Below are 14,027 nucleotides of genomic sequence, written 5' to 3' on the forward strand. Positions count from 1 at the left end.
GAGTCAGTGGCTGGGTGCTTTGCTTTTCGGATCTTCAGGTTGAACCCCAATTTCAGTGTCTGAGTTTTTATTAACCATGCATCAGATACTTCTGCCTAAAGATGGCAGTTCATCCATGCGGCCCCTCTCGGGGGGAACCAGGCTCGGGAAGGAGGAGGTGGGTCTTTGGAAGTAGTGCAGAAGGCCGTTTCTGTGGGTGTGGTCAGCACAAAGCACATCCGGAGAGGAGGTCTAGGCTGAGTGTCACATCTGTCTCAGTTACGGTTCAGTTGCTGGACAGAGACAATGACTAGGGTAACTTGAAAAAGAACTCATTTAATTGGGGGGCTTCCATTTTCAGAAGGTGAGTCCGTGACCATCATGGCGGGGAGCAAGGCATGGTGGAGGGGCAGTATCTGAGAGCTTAAGTCTGACCCATAAACATGGGTGAAGAGAACAAGATGGGGCGACCTCCTCCAACCAGGCTCCCTTCCTAATCCTTCCTAAACATCTGAGAATCAATCATTCAAATAGACGAGCCTCTGGGGGCCGTTCTCACTCAAACCACCACATCTCTTGCTCTATGTGGCTCTTGGTGGCATCTGGTTTATATGACTAGCCTTTTACAAAAGAGGACACATGTTCCTGGCCCAGGCCACACTACTAGTAAGTGTGAAATATGGCTTCAGGGCTGCTTGCTGTGTCTGGAGGATCACAGGCCCAGGCAGGAAGCCAGACAAGCTTCTGGGACTGCCCAACATTGTGTCCAAACATCCGGACACACGGCTTCCCTGTGGGGCTAGGCACTGAGAGGAGTTCTTTGTAGCCATGTGGCTTGGGCAGCCAGGACAGCCATATGCTCACTGACCTTGTGGGCACAGCATAGGCCGCTCTGGCAGAAGATGCTCCCCAAAGGTATTTCTGTCAGGATCGGGCTTGGATTGCTCATGTCCACCTGCCCCTGCCTCCCTCAGACCTAGAATCTGAGGTTCTTGGACTCTGTCGTAGGGTCTGGCCGACTCCCGTGTTCTGGCATGGAGCCTCGTGGACAGGAATGGACAGCTGGTATGCTTCAACTCCCACAGCCAGGACATCTGTGTGCCACCGTGGAGCTTGGTGGCGAGCAGAGCCAGCACCTGGGAAAGGCCACTCTCTGCAGTGGGCCCACCAAGTGGCGGAATATCCCTGGCATGCCCCAGATGGCACCTTGTCTTGTCACCAGTCTCCCAAGGGCCATTCCCACAGCCTTGCCCTGCCAGGCCTTCCTGTCTTCCAGGCTGTGTCTTAAGCCAAAGGAGGGAGGAGCTGGCATTGGTCACCGCTACGGATGTGGACTCAAGGATGGGGGAGGAAGGGGCAGCCCATTGCATATTCCGCGGCTGGCAGTCACTTTGCCCTGCTCTGCCAAATGCAGAGCTACAGATCTGGCAGAGGAGTAAGCCTGTGATAGGAAGAGACAGGTAGTGAGGGGGAGGCCTCTGTACTGACAAGGGCACCCCAAGAAGCCAGGGAGGAAAGGCCAGCCCAGGACCGAGGCTGATCTCTATATCCAGAAGTAAGACGTGCAGGGGTCCCAAAGCAGCTGGAAAAGTTGAAAGATTAAGGATTTGGTTCTGAGGAGTCCTCTGGCTGGCCTGTGTTGTCATGGGAACAACCTAGCCTGGCTGCCTCCTGGCCTCAACCTCCTGAGGGCACGGTGTTTCTTTCCCTGGAGTCAGCTTTCGCTGTATTGCCAGGAAATGGCCTAGGATCCAAGAGCACTTCCTCTTGGGCATTCTCACAAATAGGATCTGATGGCATCTTGGAGGGAAACTCATTAAGACACAGGATGTTCACGGGTAAGGCAACAGGATACTAAGAGGAGGTAAAACCAGCCCATCCTGCAGAAAGCTCCTTAAGCTCAGGAAGTCCCTGAAACAGGACGGATTCACTATGCCGGGAAGATGAGTCCACCTGCCTGGAAAAAGCAGAGACTAGTGTGCTGCCTGCAAGAAGCTCAGGCTAACTGGTCTACCTGGGAAGGATGCTCTCCAACCTGCTGAGCTGCCCACAGGCCGTGCAGTGTGCTCCAGGTCCCCAGCTCTTGTGAGCTGTCACTCATGCTGGGGTGGTTTTGGTGATGCAGCTGTCTTGGAGTTGTCTCTGCTCCTGTGAGTGAGCCTCACCCATATTCCTGTCAGCAACCCCAATAAAACTCACTGGTTCACCAAGGTGGACTTTGGCGGTATCTTACTTTGGTCTGTTGTTGGTTTCCTATCTGGGTCGTGTGTGCCATCTACAGTCCCAAGTGTGTCAGGTGACTAGCTTTGGCAATTTAACAAGGAACCCCCAAATTAAGAATGGAACTTCTTATCTCCAACCCCTGGGGTTGGGGACTGCCTGGCTCTTCAGAGGTGCTTCCCTGATCTCCAAAGCTATATTCACAACTGCCAAATGCAGCTGTCCCCATACACATCCTCACTGGGCTGGCTCCTTCCCCACTTCCTGACCATCTTGTCATCCAAGTCCTGAAAACAGTCTTTACTGTCTGTTCACAGCTCTGGGTCAAGGGTCAAGGGTGTGGCTTCTTCCAGCCTTTCCTTCCTGAAATTCCTTTCTCATCTGACATCCATGGTCAGTACCTAGGAGCACCTATGGCAGGAGCATCATCCTGACCGCCACCCTCACCCATTACCGACAGTAGTATATGCAGGAAAGGGCACGGTCTTGGGGGGCAGCCTCCATCAGGTGGCAGAACCCCACTCTCACTGGGGACTGGGAAAGGGTCTCGGCAGGGGAGAAGGCATCCTGGGCTTTGGATGCTGCACCCTGAAGCCAGGGCATACAGGTTGTGGGGAAGACTGCATCTGGGGCCACATCTGTCCGTCCAGAGGCCCTGGAAGGCTTGCTGAGCAGTCAGCTCGAGAGCAATGACAGTGTGCACAGCTTGCAGCCAGGCCCGACAGCAGCGCAGAGGAGCCAGGAAACAGCTTTTCAGCAAGGGCCTCAGAGCGTTCTTGGAAGCAGGCTGAGTATAAATTATAAATAAACAAACGAGAACTCTGCAGCAGGGCGTGGGCTGGTGGGAAGAGGGAGAGACAGGAGGCAGGGAGCCACCTAGGAGCTAAGGCCACTCCCTGGCCTGACACCCATGGGGCTCTCTTCCCATCTCTGGCCTTGGGCCTCTGCCTACAGATTACAGCTCTGGGAGAGGGGCAGGGTTCCCAAGATCAGATATTGGTGACTGACCATTGCCAGGTGCAAAGGAGAGGTCCCATACTCACCCCTATCATGGGGCCCAGAGGCCCCCGGCCTCACACAGCCTGAGGCACAGTCTCCCTTGGACCAAAACAGGCCCCTGTGGACACTCATCCGTGTGGGAGGTGTCTTACCAAATGTTTGAAGGGGGAAAAAAAATCCCACTTTTTTGGTTTTTTTTTTTTCCTTTCTAATTTTGGATTATTTTTCTAGATGACTTCATTTCTAAGAAGGGGGTAGCACAGAGAAGGAGGATGGACAGAAAGAGGGAGGCCTGAACCCTGAGAAGGCCCAGGGGGCTAGGGCAGTGTGAGGGCAGGGGGACCATCTGGGCCAGGGACTGTGGTGGGAGAGGTCCCATGCTCCCTGGTTGGTCATGGAGTGTCCTGACCTGCAGTGTTCCCAGTCTAGGCTGACTCTGAGACCTGCTGCTCAGCCACATTCCCAGGAGGCCTCCCATCTGGCCAGGTTGGCAAGGCAGGGAACTCAAGAGCAGGTCTCTGGGCAAGACCTCCTTCTCCAACGGACAGAGCTGAGAGCCATGTCCAGGACACCCCTCAGCCTACACACTCCATAAGTAACAGAACTCATTTGGGCTGATTTTATGGGAAAGGATCTGCAAGACATTTGGACGCTGACTCAGCCAAAGAAGCATAGAGGTGGTCTTGGAGGCCACACAGCCAAGAGACATGCTCCAAACATGTATCTTATACCACTGGGCATGGACCCAACAGCTTACATCTGTTGTCTTGAAAGCCATAGTCCTCAGCTCCATTGCTTAGGTAATGACCACTTCTGAGAGACAGGGAACTGAGCAGTGAGACTGTCAGCTACTGATACTATAGCTGCAAGGGAGCCGGCGTTCTCAGTCCCACCTGAGAAAGTGGGACCCCACAAAGAGGAAGGTGGTTGTTACTCCCTTCCCCCACAGAGGACTTTGGCAGCCAAAATCCTTAGCAAACGTCTGGGTTTGAGGGTGCGTGCAAAGATGGACTGAGTTGGGAAGTTGGAGCAGGTGTTTCCACTTCTACAAGTTAGGAGGTCAGCAAGAAGTATGTCATGGGGACACATGCAGGGACAGACAGCTGGTCTGCGAGTTGTGGACAACCCCAAAGTGTGTGTCTGCTCTCACCACCGCTCCATTTCATACTTAGTTTCTAAGGTCATGTTGGTAAGCCTGGCCTAGGATAAGGAAGAAGGAGAGCTATGTGTGCCTGAGGAAATAATTCCTTCACATTTCTAGGGACCAGACGTCCAAAATCAAGATACCAGAGGGATAGATCCTTCAAAACCCATCCCAGGTCCTGCTCCAGCTTCTGGGACGATGGTGACCCTCAGAATCCTTGGTTCATATTGTTTGTACACCAGTGCTTCTGCCTTCCCGGGGCCTCCCTTCTGTGTCTCTTTTGTGTTTTGTTTTTTGAGACAGGGTTTCTCTGTGTAGCCCTGGCTGTCCTGGAGCTTACTGTGTAGACCAGGCTGCCCTTGAACTCACAGAGATCCGCCTGTCTCTGCCTCTCAAGTGCTGGGATTAAAGGTGTGTGCCACCACATCTGGCTTCTTTTCTTCTTTTTGAGCGAAAGGTGTCAGCTACCTTGTTAGTAAAAGGTCTCACCTTCCTTCAGTAGGCATACATGGGGACTCCTCTTCCCTGACTCCCTTGCAGCTACAGTGCTAGTAGCTGACCCAGCCCCACCTCTCAGTTCCCCACCTATCAGATCATCACTGAAACAATGAAGCAGAATGCCCTGACTCTTAGGACAGCAAATGTGGGCTGCTGGGTCCATGCCCAGTGGTGGGAAACATGTCTTTGAGGCATGTAAGTTGGTGACATCTGTAGACTCTTATCTATGTAAGGTCCCAGTCATTGGTTCTGGACAGACATAACTTTCTGAGGCTACAGTCCAGGCCCTTGCATGAGACACAGGCACAGAGCAGGAGACGAGGGAGGGGCTGAGAAGGGACTGCAGGTGATAAGAAAGGTTTGGGCTGGGCAGAGTTGGCTGCCTCAGCCCACACTGGGCTGTGAGACCATCTTTCCCCCTTAGTTATTTGAATCCCATGTCAGTTTGTAGTTCCCCAGACAGAGGCATCCACCATCTTCCACGAGGTCCCATGAAAGCACCATTCACCAGGGTCCTATTTTTTCTGCACCTTGGATCCTGGATCCCCTGTCCAGGAGGCAGAAGTGTCCCATCCCTCCTGCCAGCAGACCACTCTCTGAGGTCACAGAAGCCTGAGAGTCCCTTGATGCCCACTGTAAGCTCTTCCCCTTTCTCCTCCCCAGGTCCCCTCTTGGTTCGGACCAATTCTCCTTCCCTAAATGCAAATGCTCTCAGCTGTGACCCTCCCAGATGCAGAGTTGCAAGTGGAGTATGATGTCTGTGCACCTCTTGCTGTTCCTGCCTCATCTTGTTGAAGCATCATTAAAAGAGATGCCAACCCCGTTAAAAGAGATAACAACAAGGGAAGGTAAGCTCAAGTGCCCCGCCCCTTTCACTCTTCTGTTCACTACTCCGCCCTGTGGGCCCCGGCACAGGATAGAACCATTCCTATCAGGGCCACTCCACCCTGCCTGGAGCCTGCAGGATACAGGAACCTCAGGGAGGGCCAGGCTACTTCATTAGCCCTCCAGTGCAGCCATGGGCAGCAGCATCTCTCTCCCGCCTCTCCAGGACACACTCTCGATTCTGCTTGCCCCTTGAAAACTGGGCCTCTGGGCCTCTCCTTTTCGAAGAGAGACTCTGACCTCTTGATGCTCACTCCATGACATCAAGGACATGTTGGGTCCTTGAATCATGAGGCAGCTGGGAAGGCCGGTGAAGGATGGCCCAGAGATTGTGGAGTCTGGTGGCACAGATGAGGCCTGCACCTGTTCTGGAGGTGACCAGGTCTCTAGTGCCCAGGTAATTAGACCCAGTGTTTGTTCATTGTCCACCTTAGTCATTATGAGTCAGGGCCACTCCTGGTCACTCGTAGGCAGAGGCCAGTGCTGTGAGAGACACCCTGTCTTGTCTCAGTGGCAGTATTATCCTTTGGAAAAGAAGAAGAAGAAGGGAAAAAAAAAAGGCAGCTGCCAGCAAAAGGGAGGCTGAGTAACAGCCGGGCTGAGTCATGCGGGAGGATGGATAAGAGCTGGAGAGCATGTGGCCAGCGAGGAGTGGCCACCTTAGGCCCAGAGGGAAGGGGAGGAGTGGAGGATCCACATGCCGCCCTCCTCGGCTTCTGGGGGCACCAGGCAGCATCGCTGGGGGACATCTACAGTGTTCATACACTAGGGCTGGCACGGAGCAGGCCAGCTGCCCACCCCAGCCTTGCATTGGGCAGCTCAGGCCCAGGTGCCACCCAGACCTCCTCAGCTCGGTCTTGGGGGGGGCAACAGCCGCACAACCACTCACGGAGGACTGTAGGAGTAAAAAGCTGTCTCCAGGACACACATTCGGGCTGTAGTCAAAAGCTGTCTCCAGGACACACATTCGGGCTGTAGTCATAGAACTTGGGCCACCTAATAGGCCTGCAGGACTGCTGGTGGCTTTGGGCTGTTCCTGCTCACTCAGGTCCTAATGCCCCTCGGGGACCTGCTTTTCCAGTTTCCCAGGATGAACTCTGTTTATCCCATCCTTGAGAAATGGGGTTCCGGGATCTCCCTCTGTAAGTCCTGGGTGCAGCAGACTTGGCTTTGGGGATAGACAGAATGGGGGATGACCTCTGACCCCAGCTGGTTTCCTGCCCAGAATCCTAACCAGACCCTCACTCTGTGGTTCCGGTTGCCACCAGTGTGGCTGTGGACAGCTGGTAAGGAATCCTGCCTTGTACAGTGACCTCAGCTAACACAGCACAACACCCAGCCTCAGAGCCTTGGACCAGCCTGGTAGGGTGTGCCAGTGTGTCCTCACTGTACCGCCCCCCCTCCCCAAGAGACAAGTGTCTGTGTGCCAGTGACACCTGCATCCTACTGAAGCTTAGTGTTTGGGAGCTGGTAGATGTCTGCAGATGGTTTTCCTTCAGGCACTGGGGACCAAAGACCACCCAGCCAGGCGTGATGAGACAGGCCAACTCTGCTCTATACGCCCTGCCTCCCACCTGTCCTCCAAGGATGGGTAAGGGTCCCACAAGCTCATTGGCTTCATCCCACCAGAGTCCATGTGGTCCTGGCCCCTCCTTTGGATGTGGTCTGCTGCTTGCTCGCTCCAGCGGGTGCCTGCCTCTCCCGCCCCCAGGCTCCCTGCGGGAAGGGGTTCCTATGGCACCCCTTCCCCCGCACACACTTAGCTCACTGGCAGCCATCTGCCCCGAGATGGTGGCAGCAGATGCCTCGAGGCACGGTGGTGCCTGAAACATAGTCGGCCCGGTGCCCAGGCGAACCTGAGTGCTGCCTGTCAGGGCAGGGGCTGTGGCTCCTCAAACACTGCTGGGCTACCTCTTCCACAGTGAGGTCAGGCAGGTCAAGACACTCAGATGGCCTGCCAGGGCTGAGGCAGGAGTGTCTGCAGGATCTGCAGCTCTGGAGAGGAAGTTGATGGGCAGCACCCTGAAGCTCTCCAGCTTCCTGAGGCAGGCCCACAGCGTGGAGGCATCTCTCCCAGGCTGCAGCCAAGCTCCTCCTCAAGAAAGCTGCCCAAAGTGTGAGCTGGCGCTGTGGGGAGGGTCCAGAGGCCCAGAGCCTTCTCCACAGCTGCAGGCAAGTTCATAGGCTGAGTTCACCCAAGTGTCTCCATTTGGAGGCTGAGGCCACTCTGGTCTCTCAAACCCCGCTCTGGCTTTTTCTTACCAGTGGGGGCTGGTGGCAGGGCAGGGTCGGGAGAGTCTGTTCTGAACCTCCTGAGGGGTAGTGGCTACAGCTCCTGGACCCAGCTGCGTTGCCAGGTGACACCCACCCAGTTGGGAAAAGGAGCCCTCAGCCTCATCCCTGCTAAGGATGCTTGAAAGCCCAGCTTTTGGCTCAACTGTGACTTCTCCAGCCTTGGGAGCATGGAAGGCGAGCCAGGCTTGAAGAAGGCCTTTGGGGGTCATGGGGCCATGACACCTCCAGAGCACAGTGGTGCACATGTGTAGCTGGGAGGCTGAGTTGCAGGTCACAGACTACGGGGTAGACCCTTTGCCAGTAAGCAAACAGTGAACAGATAGAAACAGGAGACACCTGTGGCTGGTTGAGCCTGGGGCCCTCTGAACTGATTTGATGTTAAGATCTCCATGATCGATTACAAAAGGAACATTCCCAAAGATCTGCTCATCTGTGGGGCTGCAGACATCTGGCCTGTCCATGGCCTGGAGCCCAGTGTCCAGTGTAAGAGAAAGAAATGGCTTGTACAAGCCTGTCTCGGGCAGTGAATGGACAGCCTGAATCTTCAGGACCCCACAACTGGAGGCACCAGCAGGCTCTGAAGCCCTAGTCTTTGCTGCCTCCCGCTTCACCCTGTATCCTCCTGGCAGCGTCCCTGCAGGGCGAGTGTGCAGACACAGAGGCACACACAGGCAGGCACGCACACGCCTCCAGGCCGCCTCTGCTCTCCTCGCATCTTGCATTTGTTTTGCTTCAGCGGGGCTCGAATGGGGACACGCTGCACTCTCCCAACGAGCAGCTCCCTCCAGCCCCCCACCGAGGTGCCATATGTCAGTGTCATGAATAGGCATGAGGCTGGGGGGCTGGGAAGTGGCAGCTGCCAATCACTGGTTGCTGAGTAGACCAGGGAGGGAGTTGCCCGAGCCTCTTGGACAAAGCCATGGGGTGTGGTGGGTCAGTGTGGGCAGCGGCTCTATGAGTGGGACCCTCACAGGTACAGGCGGTGATTACACAGACGCCACAGCCCTGAGCCCTCCATCTCTGTAGCTTACGCACTTCCTCCAGGGTGACTGTCTCCCACTCCCAGGATGCCTATGCTGGCCTTCAGGAGTCAGGGCCAATCCTGCATCCGAGAGCAAGGGAGGGAACCACATTTAGTTCTAGTTGCAGGGGGTCACGTTTGTTCCCGTATCACAGATGAGAAAAGCAGGCCCAGGAAGCCTCAGAGACCACCTCAGAGCCTCATAGGTTGCCAGAGGCAGAACGAGGGTTCCGCTGATAATTGCCAACTGACAATGGGCCCATGTGCCAAGTGTGCCACAGCCCGTCCTTGGCAGTACCTGCCCCCAGTGCTGTGTTTCTGGGGTCCATCCACCCCTTTATCTCAGGGGTGATTTGCTCCCTTTGTCAAGGCTGTTGTCACCCCTATGCTTCCTGCGGTCACATGCCATGCAATAGACATCCGGCTGTGTCTCTCCCCAGTAATGTTCTAACCCAAGCACTGGACCCCTCAACTGTGACCCTTTCAGAAAGGCAGGTGGCTGTGGTATGAGTAGAGGGGCAGAGCCCGTGTCAGTAAGGGATGGCGGTAAGGCTCTGCCCCCTCTAGGCCCCTGCAGGAGCCTCTGCTTCATTCCCAGCCCTGCTGGAAGCGGAATCCGGATTGGATTGGCTGCTTCAGGTTAATTGGCTCTCCCTGTCCTGCCAGCATGATAGATCCTGCTTGACATTTCCCTAGATACTTAATTGATACCCAAGTAATTTGTCATGGAGACCTCGTTATATGCCAAGTGGGTCCCCTAAGCTGTTAGCTGCTGTGCCCCAGAAATAAGATTGGCAAGTTAATAATGGAGCCTTAATCATACTGTTCCCGCCCGCAGAGGAAGAACTGTCTGGGAGATAGGATGGTGTTTTCCTAGGACCCTGGAGACCACGCTGCACGAGATCCCAAGGCCTCAGTCTCCGCACACCAGGTACCCACTTTTGGAAAGAGAGCTTTGATCTTCTTCCTCCCAAGATGAGTGAAGGTGTATCCAGCAACTGGTTCTGGCTGGCTTCTGATGGCTCAGGCTGAACCATCAGCCGGCAGTGCTAGGGGCTTCTGCTGTGGCTGGCAGGATAGAGGCTCTCATCTGCCTGGGGTCAGCAAATAGGGAAGAAGTGTGGGCTGTCGGAGCCACTGAGTCCCCACATGGGAGAAGCCTGGTGGAGAGTCGGAGAGCCAAGCCTAACAAAGTGGTCAGCCCATAGAGGGTCAACTCTGCCCCCATGAGCCGTCAGGCCCGGCTTCCTTTTGCCTAGAGTCCATCACGGGGACCTGGAGTATGACCGCACACAGGTGGACTGTGCGTGACTCCAGCCCACTGTTCCTCTTAGCGCCCTTTGGAGAGGAGTCTGCGGGGACAGAGGTGCTCAGCCTTCCCAATGCTGCGACCCTTTACGACAGTTCCTCAACCATAAAGTTATTTTTGTTGTTGCTTCGTAACTGTGATTTTGCTACTGGTATGAACTGTAATGTAAATATTCAATATGCAGACTATCTGCTGTGTGACCCTGTGATATTCTTGTTCGACCTCCCAAAGGGGCCAAGACCCACGGGTTGAGAACAGTTGACCTAGAGGGAGGGAAGCCCATAAGCAAGACCTTGCTCTGTCTGCTGCAGTGCCAGGGCCCTAGGGCATGAGAGACAGAAGTGGGGGATAGAGCTTCAGACAGAACAGTCCCCTACCCCATCGCTGGGACTCTAGCCTTGGCTTCAGCCCCAGGACAGCATCTCCTTGAAGGTCACATGCTTTCCTAGGGCCTTGGAGATCAAGGGTTGAAGGCTTCCTGCCTTCTCTGGCACTGTGGGAAGGTGGTGGAACATTTAGGAGGTGAGGCCTACCTAAGGCATTGGGGTTATATGATCCTGAAGGAGCCCACAGGACCATGTGACCCTGTCCCCTTACTCTCTTACTTTCTGGGTATCATGACAGCAGCCTTAGCTCCTAAGACATGTTGCCTCCCTATGGGCTCCAAAACTACTGGTACCCATGGCCATGAGCCAGAATCAACCTAGCACCCCGCTACACTTTTGTTTTTTTTGAGACAGGGTTTCTCTGTGTAGCCCTAGCTGTTCTGGAACTTGCTTTGTAAACCACGTTGGCTTCAAACTTGGAGATCCACCTGCCTCTGCCTCCTGAGTGCTGGGATTAAAGCAGCAAACCTTTTTTTTCTTTAACTTGAGTCTCTCCAGTATTTTGTCATAGTTATGAAAGCTGACCTCAGCTCCACAAAATTTCTGGGAGAACCTAGCTGACATGGGACAGGTTGTCCCAAACATCTGACATCACGGTGTTCACCTAGCTGACATGGGACAGGTCGTCCCAGACCCCTGACATCACGGTGTTCACCTAGCTGACATGGGACAGGTCGTCCCAGACCCCTGACATCACGGTGTTCATGGACCTTACAGACAAAGCTCCTGCATTGCAGCAACTGTTTGGTGTATGGGTGAGGGCTGGGGATCAAACCCATGCTAGGCAAGTGCTCTCCCACTGAGTCACACACCACCTGCTGGTAAAAAAACTCATGCTAGTTTAACAAAGAGCCTCCTTCCAGATTCCCCGCAGAGAGGCCATCAGGGGCATCTTCTAGGGTGGAAAGGGTGGGTCTTGTGTAGCACTGAAATGTGGACTTTGGTGAGATGGAGGATTTATGGGGTACAGATCTGTACCCCGGAGTCATAATGAGAAATCCCCAGGCATAGGAGGAGGGTACAAGGCAAGAGAGATGGGTGGGCCTGGGAGGAAGGACAGCTCTGGACCACTTATCTGTTTCAGCAAACAGAGAGATGGGTGGGCCTGGGAGGAAGGACAGCTCTGGACCACTTATCTGTTTCAGCAAACAGATAACCTTGGATCAGATTCCCTGTGTCACACAGTTTCTGGGGGACAGGAGACTGAAGCCAGGTGGGCTAGGGCTCGCTCTCAGGGTCTCAGGAGGTTACAGTGATGACAGTTGGGGTGCTGCCATCTAGTCTTGAAGGGTGGAAGAGATATTTCCACGATGGTGTCCTCAAAGCAGCTTGTGTCATGGCAGCTGAAAATATAAAAGAGAAGGAGGGGAGGAGGGGATTGGGAGAGAGAGGGAGAGAGAGAGAGAGAGCGCACCAGCCACACATGTCCTACAAGGGAAAGTTGGGGACGGTCCCTGCTTGCTTTTGTCATTCATGAAACACACAAGTGACCTTAGTGTTGGCATAGGAGCGGCGGGCTGTGTCCCGCCACCCCGCTAGCTTTACCCGAAATAATTACACGGACCCTGTATTCTTTTAAACACCGCTTGGCCCATTATATCTAGCCTTTTCTCGGCTAACTCTCACACCTGGACTAGCCCATTTCTAATAATCTGTGTAGCCCACAAGCTGGCTTACCAGGAAAGATCTTAACCTGCGTCTGCCTGGCATGGGAGAATCATGGTGACTCACTGACTCAGCTTTCTTTCTCTCAGCATTCTGTTCTGTTTACTCCGCCTATCTAAGGGTTGGCCTATCAAATGGGTCTAGGCAGTTTCTTTACTAATAAGAAATCACTCCCACCATCACCTTAGTGCCAGGCAACTACATAAATCTAGGACGGTGGCCCACTAGGTTGTCCCGGAGAATGGCCACCAGAAGTGCCAAAAAGTTGAGCTTACACACGACCTTCTGCCACTAACGCCCTTGAAGGAGATGTACACCCTTGGCTTCCATTGCTGGGATAAGGGAGAAATTAGTAACAGCTGTGGAGAAACTAAACCAGCTCCTCCCTTAAACAAGGCAACTAGGAAGGAGAAACAGGAAACAGGTAAGACAATGAGTGTGTGGGAGTGCGCAGGTGTGCATGCACACTCATGGGCACACGAGCAATGGCTAACCTAAGAACAGACACCAACTGCAGTAGCAAGAAGTCAATGGGCAACTTCTAACATCTGGAGGGAAGAAAGGAACAATGTTTGCACGGTCTTTAGGGGTAAAGACCCAGGGTACGAGCGCTCAAGGGCTTGCTGCCGAGTTCAGAACGGGCTCACTCGTGGCGCTCAGCAGTCTGTAATTCTGATGTGACGCGCTCTTCTAGCTCCTGAAGTGCTGTGCTTACACGCACATACCCACACACACAGGCACACAGAATTCAAGCATACTTTTTAAAGAATGAAGTAAATAATCAAAGAACATGCTAGAATAACAGTTTGCCTCTGAGAGAGACCCAGGCAAGGAGGCACCAGCTTTTCAGGACAAGCCTTACAGAACTGTCTGACTGCCTGAACGGCGCAGGCTTGTGGCTTTTGATTAGAAAAACACTGTGAATGAAATTTAAAGGAGTAAAAACAAAACCCAAAGCTAGGGATGTAGTTTGGTTGGTCGTGTTTGGCATGCAGAGCCTGGCTTTGATCCCAGCTCTAGTGTGGTGACTCAGACCTGTAACCCCACCGCTAGGAGGCAGGGTGGGGGTGGGGCACAAAGATCAGAGGCTCAAGGTGAGACCTTGTTCAAAGCAAAACAAAACCCAACCCAAGCCCAGACTATATTCACAGCCCTCTCTATCAGAACCTGCTCCGGGTCCCTCTGCCTGGAGTCTGGACCCCTGCATGTTCCCTTCCCATTTCCCAGGAGCCCTTAGGGACCTGGTACCACGGGTGCCTGCTCTGTGTGTGGGGGTGGGGAAGAGTCCCACTCCATCACCTCTGTGACACCCAGCTGACAACCCCTTGGGCCATTCATCTGCATGTCAGTGGTGCCTCTTATTCTGTGTCTCTGCCTTTAATTAATAATTAGATAAAATTCCTTGCTGGACCTCGTCAGGGTGGTGTGGCAGGGTTGCTGGGCTGGGCTGCTGTTGGGGTGGGAGATGCTCCTCACTTCTGATACCAGCTCCTTAGCTGACAGGTAGACTGACACCCTACTGACTCTGGAGACACTAAACCCACCTCGACCAGACACACTCAGCGTGTGAGAGCAGAGGCCTTGGGCTGCAGCCCTGTCAGATAGTTGTACGCACCAGGTCACAGC

Source organism: Microtus pennsylvanicus, chromosome 11 (genome assembly GCF_037038515.1).
Source record: "Microtus pennsylvanicus isolate mMicPen1 chromosome 11, mMicPen1.hap1, whole genome shotgun sequence".
NCBI classification, from domain to species: domain Eukaryota; kingdom Metazoa; phylum Chordata; class Mammalia; order Rodentia; family Cricetidae; genus Microtus; species Microtus pennsylvanicus.